Source organism: Macaca nemestrina, chromosome X (assembly GCF_043159975.1).
Source record: "Macaca nemestrina isolate mMacNem1 chromosome X, mMacNem.hap1, whole genome shotgun sequence".
Classification (NCBI taxonomy): domain Eukaryota; kingdom Metazoa; phylum Chordata; class Mammalia; order Primates; family Cercopithecidae; genus Macaca; species Macaca nemestrina.
Window position 1 is genome coordinate 152499730 of NC_092145.1, and position 26702 is coordinate 152526431.

At 37.2% G+C, this 26702-nt stretch overlaps 1 long non-coding RNA gene across 3 annotated transcripts in view; it reads right to left on the bottom strand.

Moving 5' to 3' along the window:
- Positions 1-675: 675 nt before the first annotated feature.
- LOC105478095 (uncharacterized) overlaps positions 676-26702 on the bottom strand; it is a 512132-nt gene continuing 486105 nt past the window's right edge. For all 3 annotated transcript variants that reach the window (XR_011618284.1, XR_011618285.1, XR_011618287.1), the window contains 2 exons: positions 20388-20489; positions 676-1736 (listed from right to left, as the gene is read on the bottom strand). This is a non-coding gene — a long non-coding RNA (uncharacterized lncRNA). The remainder of the gene's footprint in view (positions 1737-20387; positions 20490-26702) is intronic.

Sequence of the window (26702 nt, forward strand, 5' to 3'; positions counted from 1 at the left end):
TGTAGTTGGTCCTGTGCCATGTGTTGGGAGGCTGACCTCCCTTCTAGATTGTACAAACAACACAGTGGGCTCATGGCATTCCCAGACTCAAGTCCTCCTTTTGGTCTAGTCATAAGTGACCTTCAAATTCCACAGCAAGAAATGAGTATGAATTTTGCCAAGGCATTGATTCAAATTCTTGGCAAGTATGGTCTGCATAAACACATTCCCTAGCTTCATGGTGATGTGAGCAGTAACTCTGGATTTCCGTGGTTTGGAAGTCTATAGGTTTTTTGTTGTTCTCTACTCATCATGGCAAAGACTGTTTTTCCTATGGGGCATCCTCACTTTATCTTTGCTGTCTAGATACTGGCAAAAGATACCCATAGCCATCTCCACCATCTGTATGGGTTAGGGTATGAACTCTGCTGGATCCCATTAATTTTGAAATTTGCAAAGATTTAAAAACATATCCCTTGCAAAAATCAAGGCTCCATTTTAAGTACACACTTACAGAGCTCTGTGAGTTGATAAGGTATTTCCACTTAAATGGTCTTTTTTAAACCATCATGGACAACATACGTTGTTGTGCTGTAGGGCTTTATTTCTCATCAACTAGGACACATTACACTTTCCAGATTAATAATAATTAATTTGTGTGTGTGCATGTATTTGCACACATGCAAACCTGCGGGTCTGAAAATAATGACATTTAATTTTAAAATAGAAAAATTTGCATCTTGAAGTACAGTTGAGAAATAACAATGACATGATTACATTAAACCTTTGAGAAACAGTAGAGCCCATGAGTCAATTTCGGGAGACAGCAATTATTGTAAATCAGAAGTGATGCTTAAATGATTTCAGGTTAATTAAAGCAGGGCTTGACCTTATTGCCCCATCAACCTCAGTAGGCTGGCATGACCTGGGTCAGAAATTCCCTGAAGAGGCCTGCCTTATCAATAAATAAGCCATGAGTGGTGATATCATTATTTTCGAAACTACAGCAGGTGACAGACACTTCTGTGCTTTAGAAATCAATGTCAAACTAATGAGTTCAGAGTCAAACGAAAGGTGTACATCTGCATCATCTAAGCCAAATTACATTACTGAAGACCAATAAAATATTAAATAATATCTCAATTTCAGTAGTGCTGACTTTCAGGCCATGTTTTCCTACTTCACAAATGAATTTTAAAAATAGAGAGAAAGAAACAAAAGAAAAATTCATACGATCAGTTATTAGATCAAATCAAATTACCTGTCCCTTGAAGAAATATTAAATATTTATTTCTGGATGACTCTTTTGAAAAGGTGTTCATGTTGATGGGTGCACATCCATTTTCATTTTTAAAGTACACATTAGTGAATTACTAATACAGGCATTAAACAGTATAATATTTCAACTTATAAAGCAAGATGGAACATAATTTACATTTTTTAGTATGTAGAGCATGTAAAACCCATACAGAAAGTGAGGTTATAAAAGTGAAATCCAGTAAAAAAATAAGTCACAGATTATTAATATTTTAAAATTCATGTACTTATTTCCCCTCCAAAGAGAAGAGGAACGGCTTGAGGATGCACACATGGCTTTCTGCAAGGGTTAAATTGGTAAAATCGCCTCAAACACAAGAAGGAAGGAGGCAGCTGAAAAAAGGGATGGAGTATGCCTTGCTGGAAAGATGAATATAACTGCTGCTTGTGTGAGAACCTGAATTGTAGCTCATATTTTTTGTTGCCCATGGACAGAAAATCTGTAAATAGGAAAGAGCACAATAAGTAGGAATATATGAATGAATGAGTGAATACATTTGTCCAAAAAATAACTCAAATATATGACTTGACTTTATAAGTGAATGGTAAGAAAAGTTGGCTGATATTTTAACCACAGTTACACAGTGGCAAGCCATCATCATAGTGTTTTCAACCACGGGTGAGTTCATTTTTTTTTTTTTTCACTGAAAAAGATCCTTAAAAATAAACTGTGTATCTCCTCAAGAAATATCTAATATTCCTTCTCCAAATGGACATGTATAATAGGTGAAAACTGCATTGAACAGAATCAAACTTGAGTGTTCTGAATGAGCTTTACAAGGGACCTTGGAGTGAAAAGAAAGAAAACTTTGTTTTCGGTTGTGGCTGCCAGTATTTCAGTGTTCTTATAAGAGACAGGTCATTTATCCAATCAGATGCTTATATTTCTTCATTTCTGAAATGACCTAATCAACAGATTTCTAAAGCATTTCCACATAATGTATAGATGTTCATTAGCACTACCTGCCTAGATAAGTTGGGGTGGAACCAGCAATATTGCCATAGATGCCTTCATTGCAGAATTTAGCTTCAGCCATGAGAATTCTGTTGGTGCAAATGAAGTGGAAGGGAAATTTATTCAATCAGGGCTCGGCAGTTGGTTTAAACAGGTGCACTGTTTGGGGGGTGGGTTTCAGTTGTCTTGCTGTGGGTTGCACGGGGGTCAGAGGTTATGCTTCAACAGCAAGGTCTTGGATGCCTGGCAAACCTCCGCAGTGCTTTGTGGGGAAGAAAAAAATAGAATGTATTCTTTATGAAATTTATGGGCTGCAAAAGACAACTGTACCTGCATCTGGTTTCTCTTACTGAAAACACATGAAAGCTGTCACCAGGAATGGAAAGCTCAGCTCCCTAGTTCCTGAAAGTGAACAATGCAGGAACCTCAAGGAGATCTGGGATGTATCAGACATGTACAAAATAATCAGCTGATTGCCGCAAAGCTGCCATTGGGACCAGCACTAGCAGACATATACTTCAGGGACACCTGAGCTTTTGACTAGGAAATTCTATGAGAACAAAAAAGTTCAACTTTGAGTGGGACCTACACTTAATCTATATGACATGTACAAAAAGAATTCCAAATGTTTTGGGTCTGCCTATGAATCTCTAAATTTCTCTCTTCATGTAATTGATCAAAGGTAATTTTCCTGATTGGAAGTTATATAATGTTGAATAGAAGTGTTTTTTTTTTTCCCCCAGTACAATTCATGTTGATGTACGAGAATTTGTTGGGATGTAAAATCAGTCCTGGCATTTCAAATACTTCAGCTGTATTTGCAGATTTAAGCCCACACTGCCCAATATGGCTGATACCCACCTCCCTCAGTTTCTACTTTTGAAGAAGAAAAATGATTATGGCAACTCATCCTGATAGTTTATTAACAATTCATGAAATTGTTAGGCAGTTTATCAATTACAGTTTTGAGAACTTTTCATGAGTTGGGCACTTTGCCTGACATTTGAAACTCAAAGACATATAAACTATACATCCCTCAGGATTGATGGTTAGGGTATTTCATTTTAGTTCGTTACTGTGCATATCCATTTCTTTCCTATGAAAATAGCCTCCACTTTTCCATGAAAGACTGAATTGAGAGACTGCAGATTTTACTCCACCTGACAACAATGACTTAGTTAGTTTGGGCCTTTGTATTAGGTTGGTGTAAAAGTAATTGTGTTTTTTACTTTAATGGCAAAATCGCAATTACTTTTGCACCAACCGAAAAAATGCGTTCCACTCCTTGAACTTCAGTTTCTTCATCTAAAGTGAGGAACTAGAGCTATAGATTGTTTCTATGGCTCTTTAAAATTCTCACTATCAAGAATTTTGTAATTATAGGTGGCCTCCTAACACTCAGACATTATCCTGGGAGGTTAGCTTTGCTAACTAGGTAATACAATGATTAATGTGTACTGAAGATTTCTCCTGATGACATGTAAAAGCCCTATTTTGTGATACTGGAAACTTATATTTGCTGGGTGATAATTCTCGCCCTATCTCCCTACTGGAATGGTCTCCAGATACCTTATGGCAGTTTTCAGATTCTAAACCCATCTTTATAAGAGTGTTTATTTATAAAATGTTTATTGAAATGAATGTGTCTTGATTCTTGATGAAAATTCTAAGACAAGACCCAAGAGACATTGTGGGTCATCTAAATATCACTGAAATAATTGCATAACTTAAACTAAACGCTCTACCATCCACTGCTCCAATCCAATTAATTGACATTTTCTTGTATGTACAATGCACTCTTATGTCTTATTGGCTTAGCATTTATTACACAGGGGGACAATAATGTAGTAATGTTTGATTGTCATATATTTCCCTATCCTTAAGCAACAATATTTGGCAAAATGTCTAGCAGAGAGTAGCAAATACATTAAGTTTATCTTCAGACAACTATGGAGAAAATAACTGGTTCTATTTGTTCAAATAAATCTGTTACACAAAGTGAGAAGTAGATGTGGTTAAAACTGTATGGGAGGCCGGGCGAGGTGGCTCAAGCCTGTAATCCCAGCACTTTGGGAGGCCGAGACGGGCGGATCACGAGGTCAGGAGATCGAGACCATCCTGGCTAACACAGTGAAACCCCGTCTCTACTAAAATACAAAAACTTAGCCGGGCGAGGTGGCAGGCGCCTGTAGTCCCAGCTACTCGGGAGGCTGAGGCAGGAGAATGGCGTGAACCCGGGAGGCGGAGCTTGCAGTGAGCTGAGATCCGGCCACTGCACTCCAGCCTGGGTGACAGAGCGAGACTCCGTCTCAAAAAAAAAAAAAAAAAAAAAAAAAAAAAAAAAAACTGTATGGGAAAATATTCAATCTCACTATCAAAAGAAACACACCTTGTAAAAAAATTACCAGGCTTCCAATTTGTTAAATTCATAAAACATTTGAGAAGATTACCTATTGTTTGTAAGAGTGTGTGCAGTGGATGTAAATTGTCATTTGGTGAACTTTTTGACAATATGTATCAAATATCTAAAACATATGTATACTCTTTATCTGGCAATTTCATATCTGAAAATTTATCCTAAAGATATTGAATATAAGCAGCTATCAAATGATCAAATATTAACGAATGTCAACAAAATTGAAACAATGTTTGTCAAATCTTAGTCAAAATAGCCAAAACTAGGCACAGAAAAGTGTATAAGTAAAAAATAAGATGGCATACCATGCAATTGTTAAAATGTTTGACATGGGTATGAAAACATAAAATGAAAAATGGATTAATACATTTTAATAAATACAGGACAAATAGAAAGCAATACCATTGGTAAATATGGACTCATATAAGATAATATGTGGGAAGTCCGTACACTAGATAATAATTGCCAATAGCTAGAGGACTATACATATATTTTTAAATTGCTTGTAAGTAATAGGTATTGATTTTATAACGTAATAAAATTAAATGCATTTTGTTTAAAAACAGGCATTACAAAACCATATTTGTCTTTCCAACATTCATTTAGGTTTTCAGCACGGTTGGGAACTTGTTCTTAAATCTGCTTTCAAAGCTAATGCTACCCATAATTCAAGCTAATGTATACACTAGCATTGAGCCAAACTCTAGCTTTTTACTAAATTTTTTCCTATCAGTCCATTTTTAAAGGAGATATATGAATTTGGTTTAAGAAGCCAGCATGAGAACACAAAAGCCACCCTGAATAAGCAGTCAAAAATAATGTAAGTGGACAAGGTTTTGGCAAATTACTTTAAAATCACCTGTTAGCCAGGGGGACTTAGGTCAATTCACCCAATGGATTGACCAATCCTACACACTTTTAAAAGAGTCTAGTTTGCGGGATGAAGTGAACCCCGGCAATATTTGTGGATGATTCCCTTTGGTGTTGGTGACAGAATTGTGGTTGTTGGGTTGTGCAGTACCACACCAGTAAGAGACTCTCCAATTGTAATCTGTTCCCATGGGTAATATCAGAGGAAGACTGCTTAAAGCCCAAATGATGAGACCACTAATAGGGAAACATGCCATTGACTCCTGTGGCAAAGGAAGGGGAGTAAAAATAGGAAGATGATAGGTTACTGTTGATTGACATGTGCCTAATAGGCACAATCTTATGCTAAGATAAATATGCATTTTTGTGAGCACTTTAGTTCTAGTCTTTAAAATCATGTCCCTAAGATGTTTCTTCAAAATATTTTGAGCAGCAACAACATCAAGTTTTATGTAATAGGCTATTTTTGAAGCTTTTTAGCATTATTACAAGTAGATAGTAACAAGAATTACTACCTAAAGTCATATGGAGTGAAATTTGTATTGCATCTTAGAAATCAAGAAATCATTGCCTAATTATGTTCTCTAATTTTCCCAATAATGTAGTGAGGTTGGACTGTATTTATCATGTTTTCATAGGTTAGAGGAGGGCTGAAGAGTTAAATAAAAGGTTTGTACAATTTTGTGTTCTTCATAAGATATTGAAAATAACACACATTTTTATTAATCCACAAGTTCAATGAATATGAAATAGAGAATAAAGGGAAAATAGCTCTTCCTACCCTATCCTTCCAACCCTCTACTCTCCTGATGGTTACCAATGTGTACAGCCTCATACATATTATTTTTGGTACATTTAGCACACATTTCAAAATACAAATGACTGCACTATGTACACACATTTTCTGTACTACTCACGTTTTTCATTTAAAATCATATATTAAAAAACTTTCTAAACCAATGGAGATACATACCCTTCTTCTTAGTTCTTGTTGACATTTCTCTATGCTGATATATGATTTCCTTAACCAGTGCTATACTGTTCATTGTTTAGGAAGTTTATAGATTATACTCTCAATGATTTGAATAATTATCTTGTGCATTCATCTTGTATGACTGTGATACAATTTCTGAAAAATTTGATGGAATTTTTTGGTTCCAGGTGTGAAAATGTTAAATTCATATTCTCTCAAATTGCACTTTGCACTCTCACTACTGGTTGTACACAAATACAAGTTTCTTCACACTATTTCCAATATTTTATATTACCTTTGCTAATTTATCTGTAGTCTGATAGATTCTAATGGTATCTTTTTATATCTTAAGTATTTCTTCTACAAGCATTCCACATGCAATTTGTAATTCTCAGAATTGTCTGTTATATTCCTTATTCCTTTCTTCTGCTGGTTTTGTGGCTTTCCTATGGATCTATGAGATTTTTTACATAATTGTGCAAGTAAGAATAATGATACATTTTATATTTAATTTTATCATCTACATTGCTTGTCCCTTGTGTCCACACCATTGTTAGGAGTGGAGAAAAACATTGAATTTTATGTATTTATACCTGAAATACAACAAGTCAAATTTATAGAATGATGAAAGAAAATTTCAAAGACTCCAGTTAAGATATGGTTCTCAAATCTCACATGGGGTACCTGCAGGTAAATGGAGGATAAGCATTGTCTAGTGTCCTGTCTCACCTGTGGGTAACTGTCAACTCATATGAAATACAAATTTCTTAACTAATGAAAACAAACAGGCTATTTTTAGTGCTGACAGAACTACTGTCCTACCTTTTCCCACATTCTAAACTAACACTGATGGTATCATAAGAAGTAGGTGTAGTTGAGGATACATTTTTAAAAATAAAACTGACCAAACAATATATAGGTGATAGAGTTTGGATTTGTGTCTCTGCCCAAATCTCATGTCAAATTGGAGGAGGGGCCAGGTGGGAGGTGATTGGATCATGGAAGCAGATTTTCCCCCTGCTGTTCTCATGATAGTGAGTTCTCACAAAATCTGATGGTTTAAAAGTGTGTGGCACCTCCCCACTCACTCTCGCGTGCTCTCTCTCTCTCCTGCCATTATATGAAGAAAGTGCTTGCTTCCCCTTCACCTTCTGCCATGATGGTAAATTTCCTGAGGCCTCCCACTCAACCTTCTTGTTAAGCCTGTGTGAACTGTGAATCAATTAAATCTCTTTTCTTCATAAATTACCCAGGTTCACATAGTTCTTCATAGCAGTGTGAAAACAAAATAATACAGTAGCTAATGAAATCAATACTTCCAATGTGCATACTGACATTAGTAACACCTAACCAGAGCATAATATACTTTGCAGAATGCTTTAATACCTCTTCTGCTTGACATCTAAAGAAATCTGACTTGCTGTCATCCTTTTATATTTAGCAAGAGGAGATGTTTTCTATATCAAGAAGTGTTTTTATGTCATCTGTCATTTCTGTGGGCCCTCCCTTAGTTTATCTACCATCGGAAAGCAACTTTTAAGTATCACTTTCAAGGAACAAGAAAATAATATATTTCTGCTGTGATAGAAGTCACTTGTAACCCTGCCTGTTACATTCCTTGCGTAATGTCAGGTCCATATTCCCAGACGTCTGTTTGAACACAAGGTAGACGCATCTAGCCATTCCCAAAAGTGAGACACCTACAAAAACATCCAACATTGTTTTGGGGTCTGATCTGATTGATCTACATTGAATTGAGTCAAACAGGAAAAAAAAAATGAGAAAGGTTTTCCATTTTTCCAGTTTCCTGTAACTGTACAACAGAAAACTCCAATCACATTTAGAGTGGTGATTCAATGCATAGTAGTAACCCATGCTTTCCAATATCCCATCATGCATAAAATAATAAAACAAATCAAGCTGGGGTTATAGAGGTGGACTTTTAATCACTGGCTTGTTCTGAATTTCCCTGCATAAATACTTTTGTGTAGACTCAGTCATTCTTTGAAAAATATTCTCAATCGTTAAAAATCACAAAACAGATGGAATGTTATTTAGCCACAAACAATAGAACCTACATACTTCGGCTGCCATGCAGCTACCATTTCTCTATGTAGCATTACGAGTTGCTTGCAATGCTTTATTTGCTCCCACCATGCCTAGAATATTTGGTATGTAATAAAATTGACCCACAGCCAAGTGAATGGTTTGATTTTTGCCTGACTCGTTTACTGAGATTTGTTATCCATCTGTTCTAGAATGGAGTATTTCTGCCTTGCTGTAGACATGTGAAAATGAATGGTGAGAATTCTTTTGGTTTCAAGGAATGGAAGCTACATCAATCTAGCTCTCAATTTCTTGGGAATCTGGGAGAAACTGAGCAACCAGTACTTAGGAAATGTAGGCACCTAACTGTTACAGTAGATAGTTAGGCAGACATGAGCAGGATGGGAGACGGCCCTCTCACCCCCCAGGAATGTCAGAGGACCATCAGGTGATGGTCAGGAGGTTGTTAAACTGTCTCTCTAAAATAATAATTGGTCACAGCCAAATCCAGGGAAAGGTCAGTCTCCTAACAGATAGAATCTGGTGATTAGCAGCTTCCCAATAAGATCTCAGGAATTGGGTGAATGGGCTCAAGGATGTGCAGTACAAGGCAAAATGATGGAGTTTAACTGGTCTATGACCTTCCTTTAGGAATGCTCGACTGGCAAGGGGAAAGCACCTCAGGTGAGCATGTGCACAACTTCAGTAAACACACTGCGCATGCAGCCCCTCCCAAGTGCTAGCAGGCCACTGCGCATGCAGACAGCCCACCCTAAGGGAAGAATCAAAGGAGAAGAGACACAAGACCCTGCCGAGACCAGTTCAGTCAGGGAGACCCTAACCCAGTAGTGCTAGAGGAATTAAAGACACACATACAGAAATATAGAGGTGTGAAGTGGGAAATCAGGGGTCTCACAGCCTGCAGAGCTGAGAGCCCCAAACAGAGATTTACCCACGTATTTATTAATAGCAAACCAGTCATTAGCATTGTTTCTATAGATATTAAATTAACTAAAAGTATCCCTTATGGGAAACGAAGGGATGGGCCAAATTAAAGGAATAGGTTGGGCTAGTTAACTGCAGCAGGAGCATGTCCTTAAGGCACAGATTGCTCATGCTATTGTTTGTGGCTTAAGAATGCCTTTAACCGGTTTTCCACCCTGGGTGGGCCAGGTGTTCCTTGCCCTCATTCCCGTAAACCCACAACCTTCCAGCTTGGGTGTTAGGGCCATTATGAACATGTTACAGTGCTGCAGATATTTTGTTTATGGCCAGTTTATGGTCAGATTTTGGGGGGCCTGCTCCAAACAAGACCCCTGAACCATGCCATTGTAAAACCCCAAGTCAAAGGTCAACTATATACTTGAATCTCTCAAGTTGCCTGCTTGACCCTCTTCCAAGTGTAATTTACCTCTTTTCATTCCTGCTCTAAAACTTTTTAATAAACTTTCACTACTGGTTTCAAGCTTGCCTCAGTCTCTCACATGCTTTATGCCGCCTTGGTTGTATTCTTTCTTCTGAAGTGGCAAGAATTGAGGTTGCTGCAGACCCGTATGGATTTACCACTGCTAACATAATAAAATATGCAGTCACTCATCTGCTGTCATCTTTTGAACCTCAACTCTGAGACCAGCGATATTTCTTCCAGATTGGCAGCTTTCACAAAGTTGATTTACAACCACAATATCCTCAAGCAAATGTTACTCAGCCATACCACAGGCCAACTTTTGAGTCAGATGTGAGATCTTAGAGACTTGGTTTCATACCATCGAAAAATTATGGCAATTCTTAAAGACATTTCCCAGACATGCCACTGTTTTTATGGCAAGAATATTAATATAAAACAGCATTTATTCAGAAAAAAGATGTCAACTCCTTATCCCATAATGCAATTAATTAAGCCTTGATGGGTGTGAATACCCCTTCTCTTGATTTCAATTGGGGAAAGGGTGTGGCCTAGTGGGGCATACTTATTGCTGTTCTCCAGATGCACAAGCACATGCATCTTAACACATTTGGAGAGATGGAGTTGTAAGCGCCTAAACCATTGAGCTTGACTTTCCCTCTGTGAAGGAGGCATCTCACATTTGACCTAGAGAAATCGTGTAAAATGTTTGAAATTTGAATGCAAAATGCTCAGTCTCAGTATTAATTGTCCATTTTGCTCAGATATATCCTACCTCCAAAACCATGCTGCTATAATAGATGATTTTTTTTTGTTATTAAGTTGCTTTGGTTTAACTGCACATTTTATAATAACTAAGCCACAGGACGTGTTGGAGATATCTATCTGGAAACACTGGATCTTATTACACAATCGCCTAGCAATGCATTATTACCCTCTTTCCTAACATTTTCATTTCTATGGCAATACTTCAAAGTGCTATTCCTTTGTAAAATAATGTAAGATAAGTTATTTATTCATTTTCTATCTGATGAACAATTATGTTTTCATTTTATACTATACGAAAATGAACACTTGTATTTGTGTATCTATATGTTTATATCTACTCATTCTTTTTTGTTTGTTTTTTGTTTTTTGAGACAGGGTCTCACTTTGTCACCCAGGCTGGAGTACAGTGGCATGATCATGGCTCACTGTAGCCTAGACCTCCTGGGCTCAGGTGATCCTCCCACCTCAGCCTCCCGAGTATCTGGGACTACAGGTGTGCACCACCACACTGGCTAATTTTTGTATTTTTTTGGTACAGATGGGTTTTCGCCATGTTTCCCAGGCTGATCTTGAACTCTTGTGCTCAAGTGGTCCACCTGCCTCAGCCTCCCAAAGTTCTGGGATTACAGACTTGAACTACCTTGCTTGGCCTCTATTCATATTTTCTAAATAGCCATATCTTTGTATATTATCTCCAACATTTTTCATAGACTAGTTTATTTGAAAATCACATTGACAAGAGATATATACTCTTTAAAATTACATTTATAGAGTGAATAAGTATATTGTGAAAATTTGCATAAATTTACACACTTATAACACCACTAAGATTATATATAGGTTTCCATTTCAGCCTATTTAAACAAACATGAATTACCACTTTGTCAAATATAGGCCAAAATCATAGGGACAAAACAAGAATCTCCCTGGGTCTTTTCTGTGTATGTGTGTGGAAGGGATAGTAGTGAGGTTGAAACATTTTTATGTTTACTAACTACTTTTCTCTCTTCTGGAAATTGCCTGTTTATAACCCTACCCACTATTGTTTTAGCCGTAAAGGCAATTTTGAGGGTAAGGAACAGATGTTAACTTCTTGCTTATGGACATAGTATGATCATTTGTTTCCAGATAATAGTGTCATTTTGGCTTGTATATAGTGCATTTTCCATGCAAAATGAGTGACTGGTCAGGATTTTTCTTCACAGTTTTCTTATTACCATACCCAGAAACTCCTTTCACAACCAGAATATTACAAAAAAGTCACTCATTTTTTGTACAGTTATAGTCTTGTTTGCTACACATGAATTTCTTATGTGTATCTAAATTACAGTTTGCTGTGCTGGGTGAGGTAGGAGTACAATTTTCATTGGAATAATTCATCTTTTCACAACTGGTTTGACATACTAGCTTTACAAGCTACTGAGGTCTATGTATCTGGTACAGTTTCCTGACTTTTGAGTTCTCGGTTTATTCCAGATTCTGTGTCCTCTGTCTTTTGTTACAATTTTAAAACCCTACGTGTTCCAGTGCTCCCTCCCCCCATGATTTCCCATTTCATTATTTTTCTGGCTATGTTTTTCAATACACGTGAATTTTAAAAGTCAACAAAGGGAGTTTGTTTGGAGTCATTTTGAGTTTTTATTAATTAATTTAGGCAGTTTCAACATTTCTACAATATTGTGTCATCTCACTTACTGATAATTTATGTTTCAATTTTCTGAAGCACTTTTTCTTAAGCTTTATGCTTTTCTTCACATTTTCATTCCTGCTACTTACTAAATTGGCTCCCGAGAACATAATTATTTTGTTTGCTACTAAGAATGTGATTTTTCTCACACAATATTTTCTGAGTGACATTTAGAGGAAGAAACCTTTTTATGTAAGTATCTTTCTGAATTCCTCTGAATTCATGTGTTTTGTCTAATCCTTTTCAAACTCTTCTATAAGGCTTTTTAAAAACAAGCACCTTCATGAGATTATTTAATCATTTTTATGATAGCAGAACATATTTATTTATTCTGATTGTGCTTAAAAAGATTTTCATTGCTTCAGTGCTTAGCCTGAAGATGGTATTTGTCTTATGTCGTCTTTCAGATCAAGAAAGTAGTAAACTGTTCTGAATTTTGTCAGATTTGGCATTTTAAAAATCTTTTAAAAGCTAGAATTTTCAGCTTTTTTTGCCAAAACAAAACTATCCATTAAGATCTTTGGCACCAGAGTATCCAAGAGAACCCCTTTAACCTCTTTTTGATTGTTTATGTAGAACTATATTGGGGTTTTCACAGTGCTCTTCCTTTTCTAGGTGTGGCCATTTTATGGGCTCTTGTGACACCTGTGCATACTTCCTGCAGCACAATAATGTACATACATACATATACATACACACACACCATATATATATACACACACACACACACATACATACACACACACATATGCACACAGTTGATCCTTGTTATTTATAATAGTAATGTTCTATAAAGTCACTGTGAATGCTGAATTATCATAATACCATTGCTCTTAGGAGAAACATATGCTTAGCGAGTCTATGAAGTCTCTGATCACAATATTTTCATCAACTGGTCAATACATGACCTTGGTTTGTGTGTCTCTGTTTAAAGACACTGTATTTAATATATATAGTTGATTCATTCATGTTGAATGCACAGCCAACACTATGACTCATGCCTGAGAAAAGCTAATTGAACACACTCATCTTCTCTGTAGGACACATCAGAGCTTTTTTGTGCTTAGCAACATTAGACAGCACTTCAGCACCAGGCTTGGGTGTGACATCACCAACAAAAAGCACAAAATTTGAGAGTGACATCACCAACAAAAAGCACAAAAATGTGAGCAATGTGGGTGTCAGTTATTGAAAATTGTCACCACTCTGTGCATGTCTCTGGATGACTATGGAAGTGCTGGATTACAAATCAATTTTAGTAAGCAAACTTGCAAATATGGAAGTCAACAAGTGATGAGGATGTGAGTGTGTCAAATGCAATAGACTGTGAACTTCTCAGTGTAGGACACAGACATTTCTTGTCCTTGTTCCAATGGAAATAGCATCATGCCTAGCACTGGGTAATCTATAGACTAAGCTGTTCTTAAACTTTTTAAAATTATAGAGTTTTTTTTAAACTTGAAATGCAAATAAAATAGATAAATTCAAATAAAATAGATAATAGTAGATTTCCCCTGCTTGATATTTTGTCATTCCCCTTTTCCTTTGGGCAGGTCAAGTGAATTACAAGAGATTATATTACAAGCAGGTAATTACAAGCCTCCAGAAATGATGCTTTTCAGATTCTAGGATCCTAGTTGAGTGCATTTTTCTTTACTCGAAGCTGTCTCACTTCCCATGCGCTCTTATGATAAACTCAATGATGTAACCTCTCCTAGAAAACATCACTCATAATTCTTAGTTTCATGTAATTCCTGAGCTCTTTGCAGTGTGAACATGCCTAATATATAACAGCTGGTATTGAAATGACGATTCCACCACAAATTGTAAATTGTCCAGTCAGGATCTCAAATGCCGTTTTCCCATCAGGAATCATTTGGTAACACAGTCTCCTGGAAATAATAATCTCTGCTATATATGGAGCCTCATTAGGGAGGAGTGAGCCCCCATAATCAGTTCAGATGCGTGATTTAAGGATACCCACACCAAACTCTGCCACTAACATAATTATCCATGTGGGAGGTCTTTGGGAAGGCTTTCCACACATTTTTATCTTATAACTCACCCCTGTGTGGAGTTAGAAGAGGACTGTGTTTAAATGCTTGAAGTTTGATAATGTAAAATGAAGCAAAATTAGACCTTAATCTGTGTCAACACCAACTAAATGAAGTTTTCAACATATTTAGTCCCTGGTCCTGGCAGAGAATCGGGGTGATGTAGCCAAGCGTTCACATATGTCTGCCAGCTCAGCTTTTCTTTGCTCTAAGGGCTGCATGAGAAAGGGTTCCCATAGACCCAATGGCCCCAGAAGCTGCCTGGAGCAAACCACCCCCTTTCACAAATCCAACGTTCTGGGAGAAATGCCAACCTACACAATGTGACTCCATGAGAGAGGATGATCACATTCTTTCATCTGCTCATCTCCTATAAACCCACAAGGAAAAGTGCTCCGCGTGAACTTCAGGAACCTTATTCTCATGTTTATGGTAAATATCAGGAAACAAGAATATGCTTCCTATCTTGTAGTTCTGTTACCTACAACCAGGATTCCAACATTACATAAAGCATTCAGCTTCTCCTTGACTTCCATTCTCTGGATAAGCATACATTTAGAGAGATTATATTTTCACATGAAAAGTTGACTAAAGTCTCATTAACTTAGACCATATTTCACATAGAAATGTTGTGTTTCTCTAGTGCTACAGTCTCTGTCCACAAAGAGTGAAGATAAACTAAACTACTCACTGTAAAGAATTGCATCATGCTCTTCAATGGAAGGGATGTAACCTACGATCTGAGGGTTGAACCTGTAGCAAGGAATCCAGGATTACAGAAAAGTTAAATTTTGCAGATGTTCTCATGCCAGGAACCAACTTAACTTTCAGCAAGTAATGGGAGATGAAAATATAGTTGGCTTTTAATAATCATTGATCTTGGCCGGGCGCGGTGGCTCAAGCCTGTAATCCCAGCACTTTGGGAGGCCGAGACGGGCGGATCACGAGGTCAGGAGATCGAGACCATTCTGGCTAACACGGTGAAACCCCGTCTCTAATAAAAAAAATACAAAAAAAAAACTAGCCGGGCAAGGTGGCGGGTGCCTGTAGTCCCAGCTACTCGGGAGGCTGAGGCAGGAGAATGGCGTGAACCCGGGAGGCGGAGCTTGCAGTGAGCCGAGATCTGGCCATTGCACTCCAGCCTGGGTAACACAGCAAGACTCCGTCTCAAAAAAAAAAAAAAATAATAATAATAATCATTGATCTTTTCTTTTGTCTATCTATCTTGCTGGTTACCAGAAATAAAATTCTATCTATCTATCTATCTATCTATCTATCTATCTATCTATCTAATCTCTATGCATATCTCCCTATCTATTCACCCATGTATGGATATATCTATCTATCATCTATCATCCATTTCTATGTAACTCTCCCATATTTCTACATACCTATCTAATCTCTATGTCTATCATCTATCATTTATTTATATCTATCTAATCTCTATATCTATCCATACATGTATCATCTATATCCATCCATGTATCTATCTATCCATCATTAATCTCTATGTGTCTATCTATGTACCTAAGTATCTATATCCATCTATCAAACTATTTATCTATCTATCATCTATATATCTAGCTACCTATCCATCTATCATATGTTTTTATGTATGTATTTATGTATGTATGTATCTATCTTCTATCATTGATCTCTATCCATCCATCATCTATGTATGTATGTATGCATCATGTATGTATATATCTGTCTATCTACCTATCATCTATTTCTATCTGTCCATCCCTCTATGTATCTATCTACCTTTATCTGCCCGCTTATAGCACACATCTATCTTTTGATGGTCTGCATTATTCATGCAAGAAATGTGAACACGGTGCAAGTCTTTTTTCTTGTTTACTTGGGTTTTGCTTGCAGCATTTTGAAGAAACAAAACCCATTTGAATGAAACCATGATGTGTGCAGTCTCCAGGAATGCAGTAAAACTCCCCAGCAATTCACTTGCCCCAGTGTGTATGTCCCTGGGAATGTGGTGAAGCTCCCCAGCAATTCACTTGCCCTAGTCTAAGAGAGAGACTTTTTTCATGGTATAAGTATGTAAGTGTTTAGTGTTTGTTGTATTCATAACTAATACAATTTTGGGCATTCAATACAAATCTACACAATAATATATTCTGTTTAATAAGAATATTTACTCAAGCCCATAGTTAACTTTATGTGAGTCATCTTGTGAAGTGGCAGAAAATCCAAGATAACATAATGTTTGTGAACCTGTATTTACTTACTTATAGTACCACTTATATCTAAATGCCTGGAAAAATAATCATTTAAATTGAAACATTAAAATACTATATCTTTAGGTCTCAGTGTTACAGTAGAGTCAAATGTAAGCTATTTAGGATCTGCTAAGGTCATATGTAGTCTTCAAATAATGTATGAAAGGAGAAAAATTCAGCTTATTTCCTGAAACCATGGGGTTTATAAGGAGAGTTTATTACCTGATAAGAATAGATGTTTTGTATTCCAAAGCAGGTAACATTTAGGCTTTTTAACTGTTCACAAATAAGTCATGTATCCATAAACTGGGAGAAATAATAAAGGAAATATCATTCCATCCCTTTAATTTTAAGGATCTGAGACTCCTTGAGTTTATTTGTGTTTCAATAAAAGGATGTAAAAGCTGTATGCAAAAGCTTTTAAATCATCTTAGATATGTGCTATTGCTAATATTAGCTATGCCTTTGAAGCGTCCATGGGTTGCAAATTTACAAAGCCCTCCACATTCACTATATTCAAACTGTTCTTTGACATACTTCTGATTTTCACAGGAATCTCAGGAACTTAAAGCATGTTGCAAACACTAATTACACGTAAGTATGTGAAGCATGTAAGAGAGCAAACTCGAGGAAGATAAATATTAACCCCACTTGATCATGATGTCAAATAAGATGTAGAGGCTGCCCATACTTATGCCAGATCTCTGGAACTGGGGGGTGGAGCCCACATGCCTTTATCAACTAGATTCACAATGTTGCTGGCTTTCTTCATTAGCTTGTGAAAAGAATTATGGCAAAGCTCTATTTCAGTACTGTACAAAGTGCTAGGTAACTGTAAAAAGTTACTTAGAATTGAGAAGTCAAATAACTATTAAGATTATAGTTCAACTTACTTAGAATTGAGTTGTCAAATAACTATTAAGATTATAGATCGACTTTCAGTAAAATTCTGCATGAGTCTGTCTTCAGAAATTAATAACAAGGAGCCACATACTCATGTGCTCAGATGTTGTTTGTGAAAATTAATACAGATACAGAGTCCAACTCTCTTAATTTCCTGGAATAGGGGGACCATCACAAGCAAACTATGAAACCTAAACAAATACGGCAAAACAAATACAACTGATCCTTGAACAACATGAGCTTGAACTGTGAAGCTCCACTTATACGAGGATTCTCTTCCACCTCTGTCACCCTTGGGACAGCAAGACCAACCCCTCCTCTTCCTCCTGCTCCTCAACCTCCTCAACATGAAGACGACGAGGATGAAGACCTTTATGATGATCCACTTCTACTTAATGAATACTAAATACATTTTCTCTTCCTCATAGTTTTCTTAATAACATTTTCTTTTCTCTAGCTTACTTTACTGTAAGAATACAGCATATAATATATATATGTATATATATCATAAAAAATATGTGTCAGTTGGCTATTTATGTTACCAGTAAGGCTTCCAGTCAACAGTAGACTATTAGTAGTTAAGTTTTTAGGGAATCAAAAGTTGTACATAGATTTTTTAAGTACCTGGGGGCTGTAATAAGGCCTATCTTTGTTAGGCATTATGGACCATAAAGAATTAACCACGACCCTTGCCTTTAAGAATTTGCCTCTAAATAGAAAGAATGGACCTCAATTTTTTTTTTTTTTTTTTTTTTTTTTGAGACAGAATCTCTCTGTCGCCCAGGCTGGAGTGCAGTGGCGAGATCTCGGCTCACTGCAACCTCTGCCTCTCAGGTTCAAGCGATTCTCCTGCCTCAGCCTCCTGAGTAGCTGGAACTATAGGTGTGCACTACCAAGCCCAGCTAATTTTTGTATTTTCAGTAGAGACAGGGTTTTGCCATGTTGGCCAGGCTGGTCTCGAACTCCCGACTTCAAATGGTCCACCTGCCTCGTGGCTGGGATTACAGGTGTGAGCCATCACGCTCAACCAGAATGGACCTCACATTGACCACATGGGCTTTAAATAACAAGCTGGGAATTGACACAACAGACAGCCTTGAGTTCAATCTCTTGAGGCTTGGGGCATGCAGCAAGAAATGTAGAGCATCTAAGTCTTCCCTTTCTGAAGATTAAGTTAGTCCCAATCGGGGAAGAAACTTGCATAGTGCCCTTCAATCTCAATTCTCTAAAGCTAAAAGTAGAGGGAAATCCTCTGGTCACCCGAGCCAAAGGCTCCTCCTCTGCCTCCTAATCTCTGCTCCTGGATCTACACCTCTCATGGGCAGTTGGAAATGGGAGTTGCCCCACTCCTTAGGAGAAATGCTTCCTGCTACACACCAGTGGGTCACCTTTGCTTCTGGTTCCTACAGAATAATCTCATCACAACATCATAGTTTCCTCATCTATTGGTTCGTATCCATTCATTTATTTGAGTATTTACTAAATACTTGTGTGGAAAAGCTCAATTCCAACACTGGGTTTTGCAAGTGCGGTGCTGAACTAGACAGGCCTGGTTCCTGCCCTCGGGTATTTTGCACATCGCTACGCATTCCAAGCTGTAAAGTTGGGCTTATCCAGAGGCTTAAATAGCTGCATATGTTCTGTGTCAAAACTTTAGGGTCCTGTACCTCCATCTTAGGTCTTCATCTTTCAAAATACCTACTCACACACACAGGATAAACACGACTGAAGTAAGACAACCAAGTATCTTTTAATTGCCATATATACATATACATACATACATACATATGTGTATGTGTGTATATGTATATATGTACACATATGTATGTATGTATATGTGTGTGTGTGTGTGTGTGTGTATTTGGAGACAGGATCTTGCTCTGTCATCAATGTTGGAGTGCAGTGGTGTAATCATAGTTCACTGCAGCCTTGAACCCATGGTCTCAAGCAATTCTCCTGCCTCAGCCTCCCAAGCAGCTGGGACTACAGGTGCACACCATGACACCTAGCTTATTTTTACATTTTTTTTGTTGTAGAGACAGAGTCTTGCTATGTTGTCCAGGCTAGTCTGGAACTCCTGGCATCAAGCAGTCCTTTAAAAGTGCTGGGATTACAGGTGTGAGCCACTGTTCCTGGACTGTATTTTATATTCATGTTGAGAAAAGCAACATCCTAATGGAAAAAAACCCCACATTTCAGAGAGACATAGCTGTGACTCAACTAATTCCTGCCATTTATTCTGCAGGATCAAATTCTATCTTCTCAGGCTTCTCCTCCTCAAGGACTGAGGGTTAGTTGAGGAGTATTCTTAGCTTTGTAGAAGAGGCAGGATTGTCAAGGAGGGATGCAGCTGTGAAATGCTCCTATGTGCTGCCTTCGAGCTGCTACTTTGAAAAATCCTTATGAGCCGTGCAAGTCCCTTCCTCTATTGGAACTAACTGTATCTTCAGAAAGGTGAGGCTTATACCTCCATACTTTTTGCCCTTTCCCTTCCCCCACCGAAAAAAACCCATGGTGATTAAAGATACTTGGTTGTCTTAGTTTACTAATATGAGATGGGGTGACCCAGGACTCAAAGAAGAAGCCCTTATGATGTATGATGAGAAGTCCATAGGCTTCTGTGTGTCGTAGGGCTGGAGAAGGACATGCTTGGGAAGTGGAACAGGGTGACCATGACCTTAGAGCTCAGAAAGACTGCTCCAGGGAATCAACACCAGGAAAGTGAGTTCCTGGTGAAGGGTAGTGGGAGGAGAGAGTGGATAACTGGTTTAGCCCACCTGTGTAAGTGTTGAGAGTTAGACTCTACTTCTCCCCTCTCCCACGTCGGTTTCAGAAGCCTTGACTTCCAACTTGAGGTTGGCGAGTTTCTTCTGGGGATACTGGGGAGACATAAATGACAACTCATAAGTGGTCAGAGCATCAGCATAGGCGGGGTGCACTGTGTGGTTTGTCATCTGTGGGATTTCCAAGAAGGACACTTACAAGCCACATCCTCTTATCCTCCAAATGCTTGGGTCCCAAGCTCTTCCATATAAGCCGCATCCTCTTTTCCCTCCACTGCCTGGGTCCCAAGCTCTTACTCTTTCCCTGCCACATTTCCTATTGACTCTCAACAAGTCAGGAGCATCAATCTGAGGCCATTTCCTAAGATTTTGAAAGGAATCCTGAGTAATGTCTTTCAGACCGAGGACATTCTGATTTACCAGAGGGGCATTTTTTACCCAGATAATACCTGAGGAAAATGAATGTCTGGTTGGTATTGATACCCAGTCGTAAAGTAGAAAAAAATCACAGTGAGAAATTGTGTACACACAATAAGAAATACAGTATTCACAGGTTACTTTCTTTTATTTATTTGACATTCTGTTTTAGGAGAAGTTTGTAGCTTTCTATAGTAAACCCTACTTTCATCTTTCTGCCCAAGGAAACAATAGTTACGACTCAAGGAAAGTGTGAGGAAATCCAAAAGAGAGCATCTCCCCGTAAACCTGATCAAATTCTGTGGAGAGTTTGGCGTTAATTGAATGAAGTGGCAGCCTTTTTGTAGTTGAATACGTATCAAAGTGAGGTACAAGTTGTTTTCCCTAAAAGAGTGTATGTGTGTTTGAGAGTGAATATTTGCACACAGATACATATTTATAAAGATCTATAACAAGGCAATGTGGTTACATTGTGTTTGAATCAACATGTTTTGGATTAAGTCTCACTTCATCAAAAGCTCCCATTGAGATAAAAAGTGTCTCTCTACTACTCTGTTTTCCTACATCATTACATAAAACTCCACCACCCCTGGTGGGGAAGGAAAACTAAGAAATCTATTTTAAATATTCAAGGAATATATGCAGGAAGTGTTATTGCATTCTATTAGCTACACCAACTGCTAAATAGAGAAAAGTCAGTTCAAAACTAACCGATATCCAGTCCCTGAAGTCTTCCGGGTGAGATTTTGCAGTGAGGGTCTCTAGAAAAGAAAGAATTACTTACTTACTACCTTGAAGTGTTGGAACTCAGGTGTGTCAACCTGAGGATGGCTTTCCCATCTGTGTTTTAAAAACCATACCAAGTCTGTGCATGTTCAGGACCTGTTCATGGGTGAGTGTGGGGCAGAAGCAGAAACTGACACTCTCTATCTGTTCTAAAACAAAAACAAGGCTTTTGAATTACAAATTTGGAGGCAGAGTTCTGGCTCATGAGAGTGTTAAGGGAAATTATTTGCAAGCTTGGACATAAAAATATGCAGCAAAGTCTAGATCTGTTTTATTTACTTTCTTTTTTGCTGCTGCAAAAGTCTTTTTTTAAATCTTTCTCTCTTCAGGTTAAAAGAAATTGACTGACCTGGCATATTTATCAAAGCAATTTACTGAGAATGCACTTTGACAGACTGCATTAAGAATGTTGACTTGTGAAAACAAAGGGTTGCTTTATAATGCACATAAATTATATGCTTTAAAAAAGTGAAGGGTCTGAATTTTTTTTTAATGATCCTCTAGCTAAAGTAGTATGAAGTTTTGCCTATTTTTCATTTGAGCACTTCAAAAGGTCTTCTCAGAATCCCATGGCTGACATAACTCAAGCAGAAAAGATAGCACAACTGCATTATGCTTCTCTACTTGGATCTATTAAAATTAGATTTAAGTCAACATATATTTATTAAGTATCAACCATGAACCAAAGACTGTGCTGAATGCTTTTAAGGATACAAAGATAAACCAAACAATGTCAGAAGAAGGTTGAAGGGAAATATCTCCTCAAATAGTAGCCTACCAGGGTATACTAAAAAAAGTGCCCTCAGAAGAACAATATGGTTTCAAAGAAGCAATTGATTGTGTTTGGTTGAAGGCATGTAAATTATCTTATTTAAAACCAAATTTTGACTTCCATGTTTCTTGAGGGATGGATACTGGAAGAGACAGAAATCAAGGCAGAAGGGGGAGTCCAGAGGCACTAAGCAGCCTAAGCAAAGGTAACATTTAAGGTCTGTTAAGGTGACTGGTTTGACTTGGTGTCCCAAGTAAACATAGAGGAAGAGGAAGAGGAAGATGCAGGACTGGAAAGAGTGCAGCTTTGATACATAATTGATGGAAAATATGAGGAAGCTATGAAGATCTGGTAAGAAAATGCTATGCTGAAGGTGATATTTAATAATGGTTAATCCTGAAATGGTGTATGGTTGAATTGTTAAGGGATATGACTGAAGTTCCATCATGGGAGTATGGTAAAAAATTGCTGAGAAACAGTTGTATCTGAAATGCATGGGAAAACATGAGAATGGAAAAGAAGATGGATGTAGAATATTGTCTACATACGTTGGTAAGTGTTTGTGGAGTGAGGAAAGAGTTTAAAAATTACTTCCGCTATTATTGGCTTGACCAAGGATTAGGGTCAAATAGTTCTTTCATAATTTAGTAAAACCTGACAATGATACAAGGAACAATGAGTTAGAAATTTAAATGTAAGGGAACAAATAAATAAATGAATTCACATGTACACACAAATCGATCTAGTTAATTATGTGAACACTTCTACACAGGAAACAACAACAAAAATGCTCAGAGAAATTAAAGACCTACATAGGGAAATATATCATGTTTATAGTCTGGAGGACTCAACATTTTTAAGATACCCATTTTTCCAAGCTTGTGCAATCCCTATCAATATTTTACCAAGGATTTTGTGGAAATTGTGAAACTGACTTGTAAAATGTATTCCAAAGCCAAAGTACCTAAATTAGTTAAGGTAGCCTTGAAGAAAAACAAAGGTCAAATACTTAGTTTACTGGCTATCAAGAATTACAATGAAGCTATGGTAACCAAGATAGTAGCACAAGAATACACTAAAAGATACATAGAAAATACAGTCTAGAATCTAGAGTACATCCTATATATGCAGTCGACATATTTATGAAAAAGTGTTACAGCAATTCATTGGAGGGAAAGAATGGTTACTTAGATAGGTGATGTTGGTTCCATTGGATTTCAATATATTAAAAATAAAGTTTTACCTCTACCTCAAATAAATTAATATGAAATAGGTCACAGATGATCTGTAAAATATGAATGATGAAACTTACAGAAAAAAAAAAACAAGAAGAATATGTTTATGAGCTTGGGATATACAACAATTTTTAAACAGGACACAAAAATTACTAGGCATAAAAAACTGATAAATTGGTTATCATTAAAATTAAGAAATTTTGCTCATCACTAGACATCACTAAGACGGTTAAAGGATATGATAAAGAATGAGACATTATAGTCTCCAGAGGACTGATATTTAGAATATATTAAGAAATCTTATAAATTAGTACAAAAAAGACAACTCAATTAAACATTTTCAGAAGATTTAGACAGACCATTTCCAAATAAGGATTTCTGACTGGCCCATAAGCATATGGAAAGTTACTCAACATCATTCCTTATCAGGAAAATATAAGTTAAAGCCATAACAACATGCTACTGTCCAGCTACCAGAATGAATGAAATTGTGAAACGATTGACAATCCCAAGTATTTGCACATGTCTATGGAGTGACTGAAATTCTCATATATGGCTACTGGGAGAGTGAATTTGATGCAGGACAGGCGAGTCCCAAAGTGGGGCTTAGCCTTTCAGGATTTTTGGTTTTGCCAAGGATTCAAAGGTAAGCCAGTGGTAGGGTAGAAGAAAACAGCTTTATTGAAGCAGCAATAAAAAGAATTTTACTTAAAAGATTTGTACAGTATATGCATGCTATGTCTAAAACATGATGATAATTTTGAAAACTTACTTTATCCCTTAATGTAGAATGTTGTAAAATGTTCCATTTTAGCAACAACAAAACAATTGTAAAGGCATTTTTAAGAAAGGAGGCAAAAATCTATTTTGTTTATTATTTTTTCCAGAATCTTATTGACCTATACATTTCCACATATTATGCATTTCAGTAAAACAATGGAGAAGAAATACATTTTCTTCACTTTAGAAAGAAAAAAATAACCCCGAGGCTATTAAGAAGCATAGCAATGATAGGAAGCATAAAAACGAAACTATCTTCGTTTATAAAAATGATTGCCCTGATCATATTATATACTAGTGTTTCAAAAGAAATGTTACCCAATAGAATTATACTGTACCTGACCGCTCACAACTCTCATTTTATTTCTAATCTAATCTGTCTTGTAGTTATCTCTGGAAAGAAAATGGCCCTCTGGTAATATATGTGACATCATGTGCTGAATTTGCAAAGATGGGTAATTTTGATGAGAATAAATTCATAATAACATAATACATTTCAAGTATATAGGCCAATACTCACTCTAATGTCTGTACTTTTTCTCCGGTCTAGCATCTGATAGCATTTATGGAAAGTTTCACTGACTGATCAAAATGTTCATACCCGAGACTGGGCAATTTACAAAAGAAAGAGGTTTAATGGACTCACAGTTCCACATGGTTGGGAAGGACTCACAATCATGATATAAGGTGAAAGGCACATCTCACATGGTGACAGACAAGAGAAGAGAACTTGTGTAGGGAAACTCCCCTTTGTAAAACCATCAGATACCATGAGACTTATTCACTATCGCAAGAACAGCACAGGAAAGACCTGCCCCCATGATCCAATTACCTCCCACTATGTCCCTTCCACAAGTAGGAATTGTGGGAGGTACAATTCAAGATGAGATTTGAGTGGGGACACAACAAAACCGTATCAATACGCATAAGTGTTTTCAGCTATGCTGACTGAATAATGAATGACTTTCCAAATATGTCCATGGCCTTAATCACCAGAGACCATACCTGTGTTACCTTATATGGCAAAAGGGACTTTGCAGTTGTGATTAAGTTAAGGACTTTGAGAAGGGGAGATGATCTTGGATTATCTGCCTGTGTTCAAAATAATCATTAATGCCCTTTAAGAGAAAGGCAGGAGAATCAGAATCAGAGAAGGTGATGGGACAAAGGAAGCAGAGGTTGGAGTGATGCAGGAGGAAGCCACAAGCTAAGGAAGGCAGGTAGCCTCTAGAAGCTGGAAAAGGCAAGAAAATGAATTCTCCCCAGGAGCCTTCAGAGGAGACACAACGTTGTCAAAATATCAGTTTTAGCCTTCTGAGACTGATTTTGGACTCCTAACATGCAGAAATAAAAAATAATGTTTGCATTGTTTTAAGCAACTACATTTGTGATTAATGGCAAAGGAACAGTAGGAAACGAATACCTCATCCTAAAAGGGAATTCTAGGATTAGAATGATTACACTATGAAAAATTAAACTTATTTCAGAACCAACTTTTAAAGTTTGGGGATCAGTTGACAAAAAACCTCATCCACAAAGATTCAAGCATCTAAAAGTTTTCAGTTATAATTTAAGAAAAAGAATTTAAAAACCCTGCTGAATGCGTGTTCATATGTCTATTTATAAGTAACAATTTTAAGACTTTTAATGGCCACTTTAGCTAGCAAGAGAAGGAAATATTGCCATGTGCATTTACATATTTTGAAGCAAAAAGCTTAATACTTGGAGAAGAATCAGAAGGACCTACACTATTCACTGGCATAAACAAAATATCTACTTTCTGCCTCTTCAGTCACAAAAAAAGGGCCTATCTCTTGCCGCTTCATGCAATTAAAGAAAGAAGGATGTGCCTGGGTGTTTATTTTGGATATTCAGCACAATGGGAGCTTGTAATTAATATGAATCTTTTCCTTTGTGGCTATTTTAAAGTCAGCAGGAAGTCATCTGAAAGGAAAGGCTGTATTTTTAAACTTCAGGTAATGTTCCCAAGCTTGGGAGGTTCACGCTAATAAAAAAAGTCTTTTGAAAAAGAATATAGAGCTAGTTATATTTTTTATATGTTATGAAAGAAAAACAGTCCTTGGAGGACAAAGATCTCTAACCAAGCCTTATCCTCAGAGCTGTGGAGAAGCACCAGGTCAGAGACTTTCAATTCTAAACTTTAAAGTCTACATCTCTCCTTGTTTGGGCTATACCAGATCCTGGCTGCACATGTCCGCCATTCCTCCACCATTCCTCTGTTATCAGTCATGAGTTCTCCACAGTCTCCCAGCACTTTGCATGTATTTCAGTCATGCCACTGAGCGTGTCTCATGGTGT